We start from the raw sequence: 17,788 nt of genomic DNA on the forward strand, positions 1-17,788 counted from the left end.
AGGCTGCGAGCTGGGAAGCCGCCGTCAGGACGCACGTGGAGAGAAGCTCCACTGAGAAACCTCAGATGTATCATCAGCCAATTTTGTTCCTCAGAATTCAAATGACGGAAAGAGCTGCCCTGTCCGGGTATATCTTACTGAGCAATTGAGAGAAATTAGAATAAAATAAATGTAATGACTTGCCCAATTTTACAATACTAAGAATCTGGGGGACTCTTGAAGCTACTTTCTGGACAATTGGCGTTGAGGGAGGCAGGAGAGGGCCAACATTTACTGAGCCTCTGGGAAAAATTGAACCTCCACTCGCTTATTGAAGGAGCTCAGTGGTTCTCTGAGGATGTACATTTTCTCAGGATGAAGGAATGAGGCCCAGACAGTGCTTGCTGGGGTTCCTCGGTGAGCAAACGCTGAGGCTGAACCTCCCTGCCGCATCTGTCATGGCCTCCTGCCCCTCACGTCCCCTCTGGAGGACAGCAGAGGATTTGGAGTCAAGCTGGCTTCGATTGCAACCCAGCGGAGCCACCTTCAGCTGAGCGACATCTGGACACTGACCTAAATGTCTCTGAGCCTCAGTTTCCTCAGTCGGCCAGATAGGATTCTTAGGAGGCTGAAATAGGAGAATCCATAAATAAGCCTCAGCACGTAGCCTGGCAAGTAGTCAGCACTGGGCACAAGCGGCGACTATCACCGTAATTAATTATACAGCTAGACCTGCTCCCTGGGTCTCTGCTCTCGACTTTTCCCTCCTCAGATTCTCGCTGCTGATCCCTAACAGCTAAAAGCAAAACCACTGTAGAAGCACCAAAGCCAGCACTAGGCCTCAAGCAGCCACTCTGGCTGTGTGGAAGAGCTGCCAGGGTGATGGAGAAAAGCAAATGAGATATGAGTTCGTCGAGCCGATACAGCAGCAGAAGGGCTAATGCAGTTGTGGGCTTCGTTCCCAGCGGTTTCATCAGCGGAGAACAGAGGTGAGAGGCCTTTCTAATAGCCTTTCTCCAACCCCACCTGGAAAATTACATTAAATTCCGGGCACTTCAATACCATAAAGATGTAGGAGAGCTGAAGGGAGTTCAGAGAAGAGTAATAAAAATGATGGGGAGGTTGCGAGACTTGATTTACTAGGAAAGATTAAAATAACTAACTATGTACAGCACGTCTGGGTGGTGATGCTTGGGAGCAGCGGGGGGAAGGCTCGCAGCCTATAAATAATGGGGCCATGTAAACACTGGGACAGAACTATCTGCACGGTGCAAGGAGGCACAGCCCCCGGGGAGGAGGAGACGCTGGGAAAGGACAATGTATGAAGAATGCTGGGAAAGTTGTGTCGCTGGGTTTGGAGTTTTGATGTTTTGCTTTGTTTTGTTTTGTTTTAAGACAGCGAGAAAGGCAGAGAAAGTAAAGACACCAAGGAGTAATATTCCAATTCAGCAGAAGGGAAAAAAAATGCTTTTTTTTTTCTTTTTTTCTTTTTTTTGAGATGGAGTTTCACTCTTGTCGTCCAGGCTGGAGTACAATGATGCGATCTCAGCTCACTGCAACCTCCGCCTCCAGGGTTCAAGCGTTTCTCCTGCCTCAGCTTCCTGAGTAGCTGGGATTACAGGCGCCTGCCACCACACATGGCTAATTTTTTTTGCATTTTTAGTAGAGAGGGGATTTCACCATGTTGGCCAGGCTGGTCTCAAACTCCTGCCTCAGGTGATCTTCCTGCCTCAGCCTCCCAAAGCACTGGGATTACAGGCGTCAGCCACCACGCCCGGCCGAAAATCCTATTTTTCTAAATCATACTGGCTTCCGGTCTCTGCACGTCTACTACCCCAACTTGTACAACACTATTGCCATTCCTTCCCACTAGATTGTAAACCCGGCAACAGAGGAAATGCATCCGTTTTGCTCACTGTTGACTCCATAGCCCCTAATGCAGTACTTGGCTCATAGCCATTATTCCATAAATATTGGCTGAAAGAAAAACTGAATGAACAGTTTTCAAAGAAATAGAATGAAATAATTGATTGCCAAAAATGATACGTAGTATTGGTCATTTTAAAGCACCAAAGATCTCGCAGGATCGTTGCTATGGATTGTAAGATATAAAATTTTGGAGTGAGATGGACCATTAAAAGTCATATTTCAATGATTCCCAACTTTTTTTCCCAAACCATTACATGTACATACCTACATTAATGCACAGTTTTCAGGACATTAATACGTTTCTGTTTCTTTCCGCCTCTGGAAATGTGTATCAGTCAATGGATGAACGGATAAAGAAAATGTGGTATATACACGCAGTGGAGTAATATTCAGCCTTTAAAAAGAAGGGAATCCTGTCCTTTGAGACAACTTGGATGAAGCTAGACGACAAGATGCTAAGTGAAATAAGCCAGACACAGGAAGACCAACACCCCATGCTCTCACTCATGTGTGGAATCTAAAATAGTCAAACTCACAGAAGCAGAGAGTAGAATCTGTGGTTGCCAGAGGTTGTGGGGAGAGGAAAATGAGGAGATGTTGGTCAAAGGGTGCAAAGTTTGAGTTTGCGAGATGCCTTAGTTCTGCAGCTCTGCTATTGTACAGTGCCTATAGCTAACAACATTGGATTGTTTGCTTGACATTTGCTGAGAGGGTAGATCTTAAGTGTTCTCACCACAAACAAGAAGAAGAAAATGGTAACTATGTGAGGTGATGGATATGTTAATTACCTTGATTGTGGGGATCATTTCACATGGTTTCATATATCAAAACAGCAAGTTGTAAGCCTCAAATATATACAATTTTTATGTGTCAATGATAGCCCAATAAAGTTGTTAAAACAAATTTTATACAATGTGAAATAAAAGGAAAATGAAAAAAAAAAAACCACTTATCAGAACACAGTCAAATGAGAGTGGCATTATTACATGAAAAACCTTGAAGGCACTCTTATCTGTTAAAAACAAATATGTGAATAATTCATGGGCTGTTAGTATTAGTCCTCCCTAACTGCCCCTGAGCATTGCTTACTTACAACCTGTGTCCCCTCCTGGGCGTTACCTTCCCTGCAGACAAGGGCTACCTGGTTCTCTGCATGTCCTCAGCCCTGAAGCAGGGTCCAGCACATTCCCAGGGGCCTGAGAATATTGTTTTGTTGTGTTTTGTTTTGCATTTTGAATAACAACAGTATTTGCTCCATTAGTCATGTGACAGTGACTTGTGTTTGGGGGTAAATAGAGGGCTGGAGACCACCATTCTAGTTCAACATCTTCCTTTTCAGATTAGCTGGCATGGCGCCCCAGACAACCCAGTTCACAGCACACCCAAAACCATAGTGACCCCTTAGATTGAGTTTATCAGGCACTGTTCTTAGTATGCTGTTGTTATTTACAAATGAGAAGACTGAAGTTTAACAAGTTAAAGAGCTGCCTAGAGTGAGTGGTGAAGGCTGGCTTGAGCACCTGCGGAGGCCACCTGCCCTGCTTCCTCACAGAGCCTCCCCCACTCCCCAGATCCCTCTGCACCAGGTCATCAAACAAAGCTACTGAGCGCAGGCTCACAGATTCCTGGTGAACAATTTTCTTTGTCAATCTATCCAATGCTTAGGGCTTGTAGTTATGAAATTCGGAGGCAAAGCCCAGGCAGCCCTTGATGCAAACATTTGTTTCTGCAATAGTTAACTTTAAAGTCCGTCTATGGAACTCCAGCTCCCCCATTAACACCCACAAGAAAATGGCAAATACATCCCAGGGAGAAAGCTAGGAGAGAGAGCCCTTTCTTCGGTTTGCTCAGTACCCCTGCCTAGCACCCCTCCAGCCCTCGGCCCTTTGAAGGCACTGGGAAGACAAAGGTAAAGGAGACTGAGCCCTCCCCTCCACCAACCTGGGGACAAAAACAAACCGCGCTGTACCACTGTGCTGCCAGGCTAGTGAGGGGAAAGGTGCGATCTTGTGGGAGCCCAGCAAGGGAGCAGGGAAGGTCCTAAGGAAAGGGGCTGCATGAGCAAAGGTGAGCAAAACATAAAGTCAAGAATCGCTGGGGTGTGCAGGGAGATGCAAGCATTTCTGGGACGCCAGGGCAGAGAGAAAGAGGAGCAAATGTTGACCCTGAAGGAGTCCGGGGAGCCCAGGTGATGGCAGATGGGATGTTCTATTAGAATTTGTCCTACAGGCTAAGGGGAAGTTCCTAACACAGATAGGGCGGCACAGACGCAGTGAAATTTAACTGAGGGTAGACGACTTGGAATCCGAAAAGTTCAGAACATGAAGAATCGATTCCTAACACATTGGATGAAAAAATGAGACCCAATCTAAGCTTAGGACATAGGCAAAACCTGACATGCCCTGGTCTGAAGCTATGTATAGACTTTATTTTACCCACTTAATGTGGTCAATGTTTCCATGCAGAAATATGAACGTGTTGGAACACAAGGTGCTACCTCAGACCCTGCTGGGTGTTACATAATATATGGTGTGTATACTACATCACCTTTCTGAAATCTGGACCATTCCAAAACACAGCAGGCCCCAGAGGTACGAAGTCGCAGTTCTGTACCGTCCTGGCATCTCTGTGAAGGATGGATGGGGGCCATGAGCCTAGGCGGGGAGTCCAGTTCAGATGACTTTGGGGAGCCTAACTGTGACATGACAAGAGAGGTAGAGGAAAGGAAATGATTTTGAAAAATAATTTGGAGATACATCTACATGATGTGATGATTGTGACATGCAAGTTTGAGGGGTTGGGGACAAGGACTCTCAAGTTTCTCCCTGACTCCCAGGGAAGATGGTGGTACATTGTTGAGATGCTTCTCCCAGGAGTAGGTTCAGGGAGTAACATCATACGTTCAGTTTGGAACACACTGAGTTGGAGGCACCAAGGAGACATCCGGATAGAGTTGGATAGACACCCAACGAGGAGTTGGACAGACAAGTCATAAGCTAGCTCAGGGGAGATGTCTGGCAACACATGCTGGTAAATTAAAATTTCATAAATTGTTCCTGAGCAAGAAAAGAGGGAGGAGAGAAGAGGCAATTCAGAGAATTATTTTCCACCTACCAAGAAGAGAAGGCAGAGAAACTCCAGCCAGCCTCTCCAGAAACTCCCTGAAGATGATCAGTCATCTATGCTGAGGCAGGTGCTGGATGACAGAGAAGCAGCTCTTGAATTGCCCCAACTTTCTGTTCCTCCTGCCTGCCCTGTGCTGACTTGGTCGCATACAAAGCTGCTGACTCCCGTCAGCCCAGGTCGGCACCCAAACACCTCTTCCTGGACTAGACAACCTCCACTGCCTCCCAAGGATTGTCACCCCGAAGGACCTCTTTCATTAATTCCAGAGACAAGTTATCAGGTGAGCAACAGGGTACCAATTCAAGCTCCATTATATAACTAAATAAAAACACATTGTTGGGATTTGTTATTTTAGTTTCATTTATTTGTTTTGAGTTGTAGAGTTGGAAGAATGTGGGTTTGGGTATGTTTTAAAATTGGTGGAATAAGGAGTTACGCGACCTTCTGTGCTGGCTTTTTATTAAGTGTAGGTAGAGTGAATGACTCAACATTCCTGTCTCCTCCCACCTGCACTTCTCCTAGTGCTCAGTTCCGTGTATACAGATTTGTGTACTCTTCTCTAGATATCTCTGAAGTGTTTTTAAAAGTCATTTATAAAATGCAGGCATGATCCTTAGAACAAACACCCAAATTCCAAACAGGAGGCAACACGTAACAGTATACCCAGCAAAGGGTCACTGACAAGGTGGTTTTATTCAAATGTGCAGTTCTAGAGAGAAAAACAAACAATGATTTACCCAAGGCTGCAAAGTCATTTTCTATGAGACAAATTATTCTCACTCAGTGAATGTAGATGAGCAGCACCGTTTATGAGCTATTTTTTGTTTTTGTCTTTGGGGTTTGTTACTCACTTAAAGTGGACAAAACTTCATTGTGAAAGACCCAGCATAAAGCCAAGGTTAAGGCTAAGGTAAAACAAAGAGAACCAATATTATAGTCTCAAATAATATGTCCTTGTGGGTTTTTTCCTTTATTTACTTTTTAATTGATGAATAAAATTGTATGTATGTTGTAAAACATGATGTTTTGAAAAATGTATATATAGGCTGAGCGCAGTGGCTCACGCCTGTAATCCTGGTACTTTGGGAGACCGACACAGGTGGATCACTTGAGGTCAGGAGCTCAAGACCATCCTGGCCAACATGGTGAAACCCCATCTCTACTAAAAATACAAAAATTAGCCGGGTGCAGTGGCATGTGCTGTAATCCCAGCTACTTGTGAGGCTGAGGCAGGAGAATCACTTGAACTCGGGAGGCAGAGGTAGCGGTGAGCCGAGATTGTGCCACTGCACTCCAGCCTGGGTGACAAAGTGAGTCTCAAAAAAAGAAGAAAAATGTGTATATTACAAATGCGTATACTAATACTGCAAATGACTAAATCAAGCTAGTGAACATAGGTATTACCTCACATTTATTTCATGGTGAGAACACTTACTCTCTACTCTCATAGCAATATATAACTGTACAATACATTATTTTTAACTATCGTCATCATGATGTACAATAGATGTCTTGGACTTATTTCTCCTATCAACCCAAACTGTTGTGTCCTTTAATCGATATCTTCCCAATCCTCCCACCCCAGCCCTTTTCTACTCTGCTTCGATGTTTTCAAATATGTCCTTGTGAATTTCTCTTTTCCATGAAGACATTCAGGGAACTAAGGTCTTGTCTCTCTTGTACCTCCATCATGCCACCAGCCACTAGGCTGCAAGGTCAAAGCTAAGTCTCAAGGTCAGATGTGTTTCATGGGCCTGGCTACCCACCAGTTGGGAAAAAAAAGGCCCCACCTTACTATACAGTCTGAGGTCTTCTGCCCTCACGTTCAATGACGAGTTTGGCCCAAGCCAGTGCTGCCTCTGGATCCCCTGACTACCTATGTGGCCCAATCTCCTCAGCATGGAGGAGGGAATAGAGGGATTTAGAAGACACAACAGAAGGGAGATGGCATGTTACTGGGAGACATATGTGAGAACTGGACGAGCGGGCTTCCAAGGTGGACTGTATCTCGCTCCCAGTGGCAACCAAACCAAATCAAGTCACATCATTTCTCAAACTTCCATTTGTTTTCAATTTGGAAATAAAGGAGGCTCGCACAGGGCCACTGCATCACCTCTCTGGCATGTGGTGAAGGTAAGTGAGATCGTGCCTGCCCACAGCTTTGCATTCCAAGAGGCACCACGGCTTGCAAAGAACATCATGGACTCCACATTTGAATTGCCAGAGCAGAGGCAGGAGGGGCACCCCAAAGTCCGTTACAATGCAAGAAAAATGCTAGGTGGGACTTTTTGGAAGTAGAAGTCTTAGTGGGCAGCATGCCGCAGGTGCTATAATATAGTATAGAGAAGAAAGTTAAGACCAAGTCAGAAAGCGTAGGTCCAAGCACAGATATAATATGAACTACCTAGGTTGTTACCCATAAAACAGGGATAATCACAGCTCCTTCTTATGTTACTTTAAAGATTCCAGTGTGAGGTATATAAGGACAACCAATATCTGAGAAGTGCTTACTACGTTCCAGACACTATTCAAAATGCTTCACAGACTTTCATTTAATCCTGACAGTCCCTACAGAGGCAGGGATAGAGGACTAAACTAAGGCACAAAGAGGTAAGTAATTTTGTCCCAGGTCACAAAGTTAGAAGAAATGGTGAAGATGAGATTCAAATCTAAGTGACCTGATTACAGTGTCCATGCTTTTAAACACTGCTCAACCACCTGGTGGAGAATGGTGTTTAACAGATGTTGAAGAATGACACTATAATGTTACCTCCACTATCCTTAAAATATTGATGTCTCACTGATCGTCATCAGTCAGCATCCCATGAAAATTCAAATAAATATTATTTATAAACTATTGTTACCCAAGTCTGAATTTGTACCAACACAAATGATCAATATTTTAAAGGGCTCGATTCTCCTTTATAACTATTAATAGTTAAGCATCACAGTCAGAATGTGTAATTTTTAAGTCCAGAAGATTCCCCGTTAGTGTTGGGCACAATGCTACATAATGAAAAGCAAAAAATTAAAATTAAAATTAAAAAAGGCCCAATTTCCATTAAGACAAACCACAGCTGATTTATTTACTGCCCTCCTAACAAAAAGGTTTCATGTCCAGTTGTAGAAAGCAAAAATAAGGCTTTGATTGGAACTCCTCTCTTACACATAACTTGTTTTCAGACCATTCATCCATCATCCTACAGTCTTGACCTTTCTTTGTGTCATATTTTGAATATAAAGTCCTATAGCCCTAAGGATGAGTAATTCAGTCATCATCATATTAATTTTTCCCTCATCTCTCGTGAACTTCACAGCATACGTCTGAACTCTGGCGTTTGTTTCAAATGCTCATCCTCTAATAGAGAGCAGTAACTGATCAAGCGGATTTGTAATGTGTTCATACATTTGTCATGTGGCCCTTAATATAGTTTCTTGAGTGTGCTCAGAACCATTGGGTGTGGTTCCTAATTTAGCCTCCTGACAGTCACGTGTTTCTGCAATAAAAACAGCTAAACAGGAATTTTGCAACTTAACTGCTGTTCTGAACTAAAAATATAGAGCTAATCATTCCAAGGCATGTCAAAAAGATATTCCATATGACGTTACATACATGACATGATGTTCTCCTTTTTTAATTTACGTCTACATCTCCTTTACTGTATATTGTAAGTCAAGTCTCTTTGTATCAGAAGGCTAGAGTTTCCGGTACGCAGGTTCGGTAGAACCCAGGTGGAGGTCTGTTTGAACCTTCACCCTCTGTAATGCTCTCCCTTGCCCCAAGATTCATCCACCTGTCTCTGGCAGATCACTCAACTCCTTAGAGGTGAATTTTAGAAAGTGGCAGTCAAGAGCAAATATCCTGATATTGTCTCCTTTCCTCTGAATTTTTTCTATCTCTGCTATTTAGCAACTTGAGGAGCATGTCCTTGATGTGAAAACATCAGTCTATAGTTGTGAGGAAAGGGGGCTGACTTATATTTGGACTCCCTGACATGCCAGGATCACACCAGCATCCCTTATCTCATTTAAACTGCATGACAGCTCTGGAAGGTCACTATGGTTTGTGATCATTTCATATCATATGTTTAAAATGTGTTGCCATGGTACAATTGGCATACAATAGTCCGCACACAAGTATATATTTTGACAAGGTTGACATATTCATACACCTGGTAAATCAAGATTGTTAACATCTATCACCCCCAAAAATTTTCCCATGTCTGTCGGTGATCCCTTCTCCCACCCCTGCCTGTCCCTGTCATCTCCAGGTAACTAATGATATTTCTAGAACTCTATACTAGCTTTAATTTTCTAGAATTATATGTGCATAGAAATGTACAATATGTACTGTTTTTTCTCTAGCATCTCTCCTCCAGCACAACTATTTTGAGATATATCAGTGCTGTGGTGTGGTGCAGAAATTAATTCTGTATTACTGCTGAGCAGTATTTCACAGTATAGATATAGTGTAGTTTATTTATTCATTTGCCTGTAGTGTTTTGTCCAGTTTTTGGCTATTACAAATAAAGCTGCATGTTTTTGTATGAACATATGCTTTTAGTTCTATTGGGTACAAACAAGGAGTTGAATGACTGGATCGTGTGGTAGGCATATGTTTAACTTTTTAAGAAACTGGCAAAATGTTTTCCAAAAAGATTGTACAATTTTACATTCCTGCCAGTTGTGTATGAGAGTTCCAGTTCCTCCAAATCCTCACTGACACATAGTAAAGTCCATTTTTAAAAATTTTAGGCCTTTTAATATGTGTGTTGTATGACTGTGGTTTTATTTTGCATTTCCCTAATGAGCAATGATGTTGAGCATCTTTCCATCTGCTTGCTTGCCATTCATATATTCTTTGCTGAACTGTCTGTTCAAATATTTGGCCATTTCTTTTCACCTGAGTTGTTTATTTTCTTGAGTTTTGAGAGTTCTTTCTACAGTCTGGATATAAGTTCTTATCAGATACATAATCTACAAACATCACACTGTCTTAATTACTGCAGCTTTATATACAATGTTGAATTTACGTAGTGTCAATCCTCCAACTTTGTTCCTTTTCAGAGCTGTTTCATCTATTCTAGATCCTCCACACTTCTATATGAATTTTAGAAGCAGCTTGTTAATTTCTTAAACTAAAAAAAAAAAAAAAAAAAAAAAAAAAAAAATGCCTGTGAGATTTTGACTGGAATTACCTTAGAGATATAGATCTATTTTAAGGAAATTGACATGACAACAACATATAAACATGATATATCTCTCCACTTATTAGACCTTCTTCAATTTATCTCAGCCATGTTTTGAAGTTTGCAGTATAATTGGCCTTGAACATCTCTTGTCATTTCTCATCTCTATTTCATTCTTATCCTATTAAATGGTACTTTTATTTCAATATCCAATTGTTTATTGATAGTATGTAGAAATGCAGTTGTTTTTTGTACAATTGATTGTTCTTGCTCCAGAAGCCTTGCTAAACTCACTTTTTGATTCCAGTAGCAACTCTGTAGATTCTATCAAATTTTCTACATACATGATCATGCCATCTGCAAAAAAACAAGACAGTTTTTCTTCTTAGTTTATCATCTGGATGTCTTTTATTTCTTTATCTTGCCTTATCACACTGTCTAGATCTCCAGTACAAATGCTGGTAAGAGTGATAAAAGTACACATGTCTGTCATCTCCCTGAGTTTTGCAGTAAAGCACTCATTCTTTCATAAGTATGATGTTCACTGTAGGTTTCTCATAGACACCATTTATCAGGTTGAGAAAGTTTCTTTCTTTCTTTCTTTCTTTCTTTTTTTTTTTTTTTTGAGACAGGGTCTCTCTCTGTCACCCAGACTGGAGCACAGTGGTGTGATCTCAGCTCACAGTTACCTCCACCTCCTGGGTTCAAATGATTCTGTGCTTCAGCCTCCCAAGTAGCTGGGATTACAGGCGCCCGCCACCACACCTGGTTAATTTTTGTATTTTTAGTAGAGACGGGGTTTCACTATATTGGCCAGGCTGATCTCAATCTCCTGACCTCAAGTGATCCTCTCGCCTTGGTCTCCCAAAGTGCTGGGATGATAGGAGTGAGACACCGTGTCTGTAATAAATTAGTAATAGAAAGAAACTTTCTTTTACTGGAAAGTCTGGATCCATATTCATGAGGGATATTGGTCTTTACTTTAGCAGTGGTCTAGAATTTTTGATATATTGTAGTTTAATTTTTATTCAATTCAAATTACTTTATAATTTCACTGTTGATTTCTTCTTTGAACCTTGGGTAAAAGGATACCATTTAGTTTCCAGTATTTGGGGATTACCCACAGATCTGTCCAGTAACTGAATTCCATTGCCAGAGAACATACTGCTGTGAATTCTTTTAAATGTATTGAGATATGTGTTTTTGTTTTTTGTTTTTGTTTTGTTTTGTTTTAATTATACTTTAAGTTCTAGGGTACGTGTGCACAACATGCAGGTTTGTTACATATGTATATATGTGCCATGTTGGTGTGCTGCACCCATTACGTCATCATTTTCATTAGGTATATCTCCGAATGCTATCCCTCCCCCCTTCCCCCACCCCACGACAGGCCCAGGTGTGTGATGTTCCCCGTCCTGTGTCCAAGTGTTCTTGTTGTTCAATTCCCGCCTATGAGTGAGAATATGCGGTGTTTGGTTTTTGTCCTTGCGATAGTTTGATCAGAATGGTGGTTTCCAGCTTCATCCATGTCCCTACAAAGGACATGAACTCATCCATTCAGGACATAGGCATGGGCAAGGACTTCATGACTAAAACACCAAAAGCAATGGCAACAAAAGCCAAAATTGACAAATGGGATCTAATTAAACTAAAGAGCTTCTGCACAGCAAAAGAAACTACCATCAGAGTGAACAGGCAACCTACACAATGGGAGAAAACTGTTACAATCTACCTATCTGACAAAGGGCTAATATCCAGAATCTACAAAGAACTTAAAGAAATTTACAAGAGATATGTTTTATGGCTCAGAATACCTTGGTAAATGTTCCTTGTGTGCTTGAAAACACTATGTAATACACTATTGTTGGATGGAGTGTTCTATAAATATCCATTAGATCATATTGTTTGATAGTATTGTATAAACATTCTATATTCTTAATAATGTGTTGTTTACTTGTTCTATCAATTATTGGAAGAAGGTTATTGAAATCTGAAGTTATAATTGTGATGTCTATTTCTCCTTGAGGTTTTATCACATGTTGCTTCATGTACATTAAAGCTCTGTTTATTAGGTACACAACGTTTTGGATTTTTATGTTTTATTGATTAATTGACCCCTTTATTATTTTGACATGATCTTATTTATCCCTGATAATATTCTCTTCTGTGAAATAATCTTATCTGGTATTAACATAGCCACTCCTGCTTTCTTTTAATTATTGTTAGCATGGTGTATATTTTTTCATTCTTTTACTTTTATCCTATCTGTGTCTTTATATTTAACATGTCTCTCTTGTAGGCAGCATACATTTGGGTCTTGCTTTTTCAAATCTGACAATCTCTGCCTTTGGGTGCTTAGGCTATTTACACTTAATGTGATTATTAGTACAGGTAGGTTTAACTATATCATCTTGTTATAACTCTTTATTATTTTAGTGATTGATTTAGGATTGATACCACACATCTTTTAACTTACTGTAATATACCATCTCAGATGTAATATGAGAACCTTACAATAATAAGTTTTCATTTACACCCTCCCAGGTTTGTACTATTGCTGTCATCTATTTTACTTTTACATATGCAATAAATTTCACATCACATTGTTATTTTTAAACAGTCGATTATCTTTTTAAATGATTTGAATAAAAAGAAAAAATATTATGTATTTATTCACGTAAATACACGTGAAGTTATTTCTGGTGTTCCTCATTCCTTTGTATAGATCCGTATTTTCATGTGGTATCTTTATCCTTCTTCCTGAAGGATTTTAACATTTTAACATTTTTAACATCAACAATTTTTTTTTTTTTTTTTGAGACGGAGTCTCACTCTGTCACCCAGGCTGGAGTGCAGTGGCGTGATCTCAGCTCACTGCAAGCTCCACCTCCCAAGTTCACAGCATTCTCCTGCCTCAGCCTCCCGAGTAGCTGGGACTGCAGGCACCGCCACCATGCCCGGCTAATTTTTTGTATTTTTAGAAGAGACAGGGTTTCACTGTGTTAGCCAGGATGGTCTCGATCTCCTGACCTTGTGATCCGCCCACCTCAGCCTCCCAAAGTGCTGGGATTACAGGTGTGAGCCACGGTGCCCGGCCAACATTTACAATTTTAACATTTCTTACAGTATGTCAGGGTCAGCTGATGAATTCTTTCAGTTTTTGTATGTCAGAAAAAATTTTCACCTTTGATTTTGAAATATATTGTTGCTAGGTATGTAATTCTATATTATATAGAATTTTGACAGCTTTGTTCTTTTAGTACTTTTAAGACACTACTCCTTTAATAAAGATACTAAAGATATTACTCTGTTTTCTTGCTTATATTGTCTCTGATAATAAATCATCTCTCATCCTTAACTTTGTTCCTCTGTAAGCAGTGTTTTTTAAAGGGCTGCTTTTCAGATTTTGTCTTATCAACGGTGGTCAGCAATTTGATTATTATGTGCGTTGGTATAGTTGGTTTTCTGTTTTTCATTTTCCTTATACATGAGGTTTATTGGGCATCTCAGATCTGTATGTCTACAGTTTTTATCAAATTTAGAAATGTTCTGACCATTATTTATCCAAATATGTTTTTCTCCTCTTCTCTGTTTCCTCTGTTTTGGAGACTCCCATTACACACATTTTGAGCTACTTGAAGCTGTCCCATGGTTCAATATTTTTAAATTATCTTTTCTCTGCTTTTCATTTTAGTCTCTTTTGCTGTAATTGCAAGAGAATTTATCTTTTCTTTTGCCTAAATTTGTCTAAATTGCCATTTTTAAAATATACTCTAGTGTATTTTTCACCTCACACATTGTAGTTTTCATCTCTAGAAGTCAAATTTTAATCTGTTCTTGTATCTTCCATGTCTGTCTTTGAAAATGTAGAACACAATTACAAAAACTGTTTCCATGTATTTTTCTACTTATTCTAACATCTTTCTATTTCTAGGTAATATAGTTTGGTTTGTCCCCCACAATCTGATGTTGAATTGTAATCCCCAAAGTTGGAGATGAGGCCTGGTGGGAGGGGTTTGGGTTATGGGGGTGAATCCCTAATGGCTTGGTGCTGGCCTTGTGATAGCAAGTTCTCATGAGATCTGGTTGTTTAAAAGTGTGTAGCACTTCCCCTCCCCACTTTCTCTCTCTTGCTCCCACTCTCACCATGTGAGACACCCAATCCCCCTTCACCTTCCACCATGACTGGCAGCTTCCTGAGGCCTCACCAGAGGCCAGAGGCCAGCACCATGCTTTCTGTATAGGCTGCAGAACTGTGAGCCAAATAAGCCTCTTGTCTTCATAAGTTATCCAGTCTTAGGTATTTCTTTATAGCCATACAAGAATGGCCTATTCAGTCAAGTTGAATTGATTGATTCTTTTTCTCCTTAGTATGAGTTACGTTTTCCTGCCTCTTTGCATGTCTGTTGGCTTTTGGTTGGATGCCAGGCATTGTTTATCTTCTTGGGTGCTGGATTTTTTTATTTCTAAACATATTGAGATTTGCTCTGGGATGAGCTTCTGGAATATAGTTTTATCCTTTTTGGTGTTGCTTTTAAAATATGTTAGGTGGGGCTGGAAAAGTGTTTAGGACTAATTGTTCTCCATAACCAAGGCAAAACTCTTCTCTGTACTCTACCCAGGACTCTGTGAATCTTGAAGTTTTCTATCTGGCTGTAGGAACAAGCACTATTCCTGGCCCTTTGTAAGTGCCAAGCACTGTTGCCTCTCATATTTTAGGGTGGTTCTTTCCCTGTCCTTTAGTAGTTTCCTGAAACTCATGCACTAATCAGTACACGGCCCCTTTCTAGAGAGTAGCAGCTAATCAAATATACTTATAATTGTTCATACGTTTGCCGCATGCTCCTTAATATAGTTCCTTGAGCGTGCTCAGAACCACTGGGTGTGGTTCCCAAATAAGATAGCCTCATGACAAGCTGTCACATGTTTCTGAGATAAAAACAGTCACATAGTCACATAGGAATTTTGAATCTTAACTACTGTTCTGAACTAAAAATGTAGAACTAATCATTATAAAACATGCCAAAAGGTATGCTAAATTACCGCATATTGACTTTATGTATGTTTTATTTTTCAGAAGCACAATTCAAAATCAAACCAAGAAGGAATTATTTGGGGAAAAATTTTAAACACCCAGTTGAATGAGAAACAAAATATTTCCAAATGATCTAGGTCTGTTATTTAAAGTACTTACTTTAAAGAGATGGTGTCTACTTTAAGTCATATCCCAGTCCCTTTCCCCACCAAGAAGAGATATTCTCCATAAGGAAGACAATAAAAAAAAGCTCATAAAAATTAGTTTACCTCACTTCTGCAAGAGGCATGCAAAAACCATATGGATCAATATATATCCATATTGTACATGAAAACAGATTTTAATGTTTTTACTTTAATAATCTTAGAACATAGTATTTATCAATAATTGCTTGCTGAATATATTAATAAGTTTCAATGACAAGTTCCCTTCACTTGAATTTTGGTCAGGTTCTAAGCTATATGGGAATTACAGACATGTTGAAAAAATCGTGGGTTTACCTAAAACTAAACCTCAACTGTTGGCCAGTTTTTAAAGGTTTGTTGTTGCTGTTGTTGTTTAAAAAGGCACCAAATAGGATTCATGACTACAAAAATAACCTTTATTATTCATACTACAATATTTGCTATTTGTATTTTAATTCTCCTATAAGCTGACCTTTTGATATTTGAAAAAATATATACAACCCAAGTTTCTATTAAAATCAGTTCATTAGGACATAACTCGTTTGAGATGCAATTTGGCCATTTCAAGGTACTGATACTTTTGAAAGACATTTAGGACCACATGGAATACAGAATGGGGCCAAAACACAGAAATCTGCTTTTGGGCTGATGGATAGGGACTAGAGGTGACTGGACCATATTTTCAGGCAAGTGAATTTATCCACTTCAACAAAAAGCATTGTTAATACAACTCTTTCACCCAATAATCTATATTTTAAAAGAAATAAGCATTTTGCATCTGGAAGAAAATGAATGCTCTGAGATGAAAATAGTAGAATTCAGCCTGTTTGCATAGGAAATATGCCAAGAGGAAGAAAGAGGAAACATACATTAGGCACATTAGAGTCACTACAAAATTTTAAGTTGCTTCTTTGAAGCAAATAATCAGAAGAAATGGCCTGATTTCTAATTTTGTGCCCACTTACCAAGAGTCATTCATAACCCTCATCTATCTCCAGATGGCACTTCAGATGCTAGGTGAATGGCAGCATCGTGGAAATATTTAGGCTTTACTCAACCAGTGTCAGTCATGAAGTATCTCCTGAAGAATGGAGAGTTTCTTTGCTTGCCAAGATGCCCTGCTTTAAATACTGCTCTGATTCAATTCACTATTATTTCCTAAGCCAAATTTAAGATCATAAGACACTTCGGAGACAATTCTAAAGACCATCCACCACGCTCTGTCAGTTCTACTTATTCTGTAATATGAACCTAAACATGTCTACTCTTTAAACATGGGATAGGGAGAGGGAGACCCAAGAGAGTAGGAATCCATGGCACCCTCACAACTAGGAAAGGAAATCAAAGCAAGCCACAAGGAATCCAGAGACAGATTAATTACAGATTTGTCATTCGATGAAGATGAGCAAAATGAAAGGTTTCATCTCTCTAACCAAGATGTACAATTTCATCTCTCTGGCATTAAACCTATGACTATATATTAGATGGCCATTGATATTTCAATGAGATGAGTTCAATGGGAGGAGAGGAGGCATTTTCCAAGCTCCATCAGTCCGTTTAGCCCCACTAGGTGACATCTTCACTGAGCTCTCATACCCTTAAAAGACAGCGCAAATCTACAACTGAAAAACTTGGAATTCCATTGCCTTTCCCCTTGAATTTTCCCAAGAAGGGGAGGTCAGAGAACAGACTGGCCTACATTCTGTTTATTTCAAAAGAAACTCATTTTTTGCCAAGCAGTCGCTCATTTACTGAAACAATCTGTATCATCAAATTTGAGGACATCTTTCAATGCCATCCTACTTAAACCAATAGAACTTGAATAAGGCTGCTTCAAACTGAGTTCTTACACATTAAGGTATATTAAATACATAGTTGAAGAAGAGCAAAGTTCATGAAAAATTGCCGAGGCGTCCTCATTTCCTCTGGACGTGGGCATCCCAGTTCCACAGTTTCTTGAGCAGGTACCACGTGTCTACAGATTCAGTGACATAGAATCCAGCACGGTATTTATGTAACAAGATCAGAATGTTGTCTTATTTTGTACTACGATATCCCCAGCCCTGTTTCATATCATACAGCAGTTACTCAATACACATTTACTGAAAGAATGAATCAGATATTTTAAAGATTATATTTTTGCCTCTCTTATTTTCCTATATTTTAATGATTTTTATACTGCAGATTTTGCCTGTGACATGAGGTAAATGTGAGAGAGATAATTAAAATAAGTAACGTTAATAAAAACATGGCGGGGCGCCGTGGCACATGTTTGTGATCCCAGCACTTTGGGAGGCTGAGGCAGCCAGATCGCTTGAGCCGAGGAGTTTGAGACCAGCCTGGCC

The sequence above is a fragment of the Macaca nemestrina genome, chromosome 16, assembly GCF_043159975.1.
Source record: "Macaca nemestrina isolate mMacNem1 chromosome 16, mMacNem.hap1, whole genome shotgun sequence".
NCBI classification, from domain to species: domain Eukaryota; kingdom Metazoa; phylum Chordata; class Mammalia; order Primates; family Cercopithecidae; genus Macaca; species Macaca nemestrina.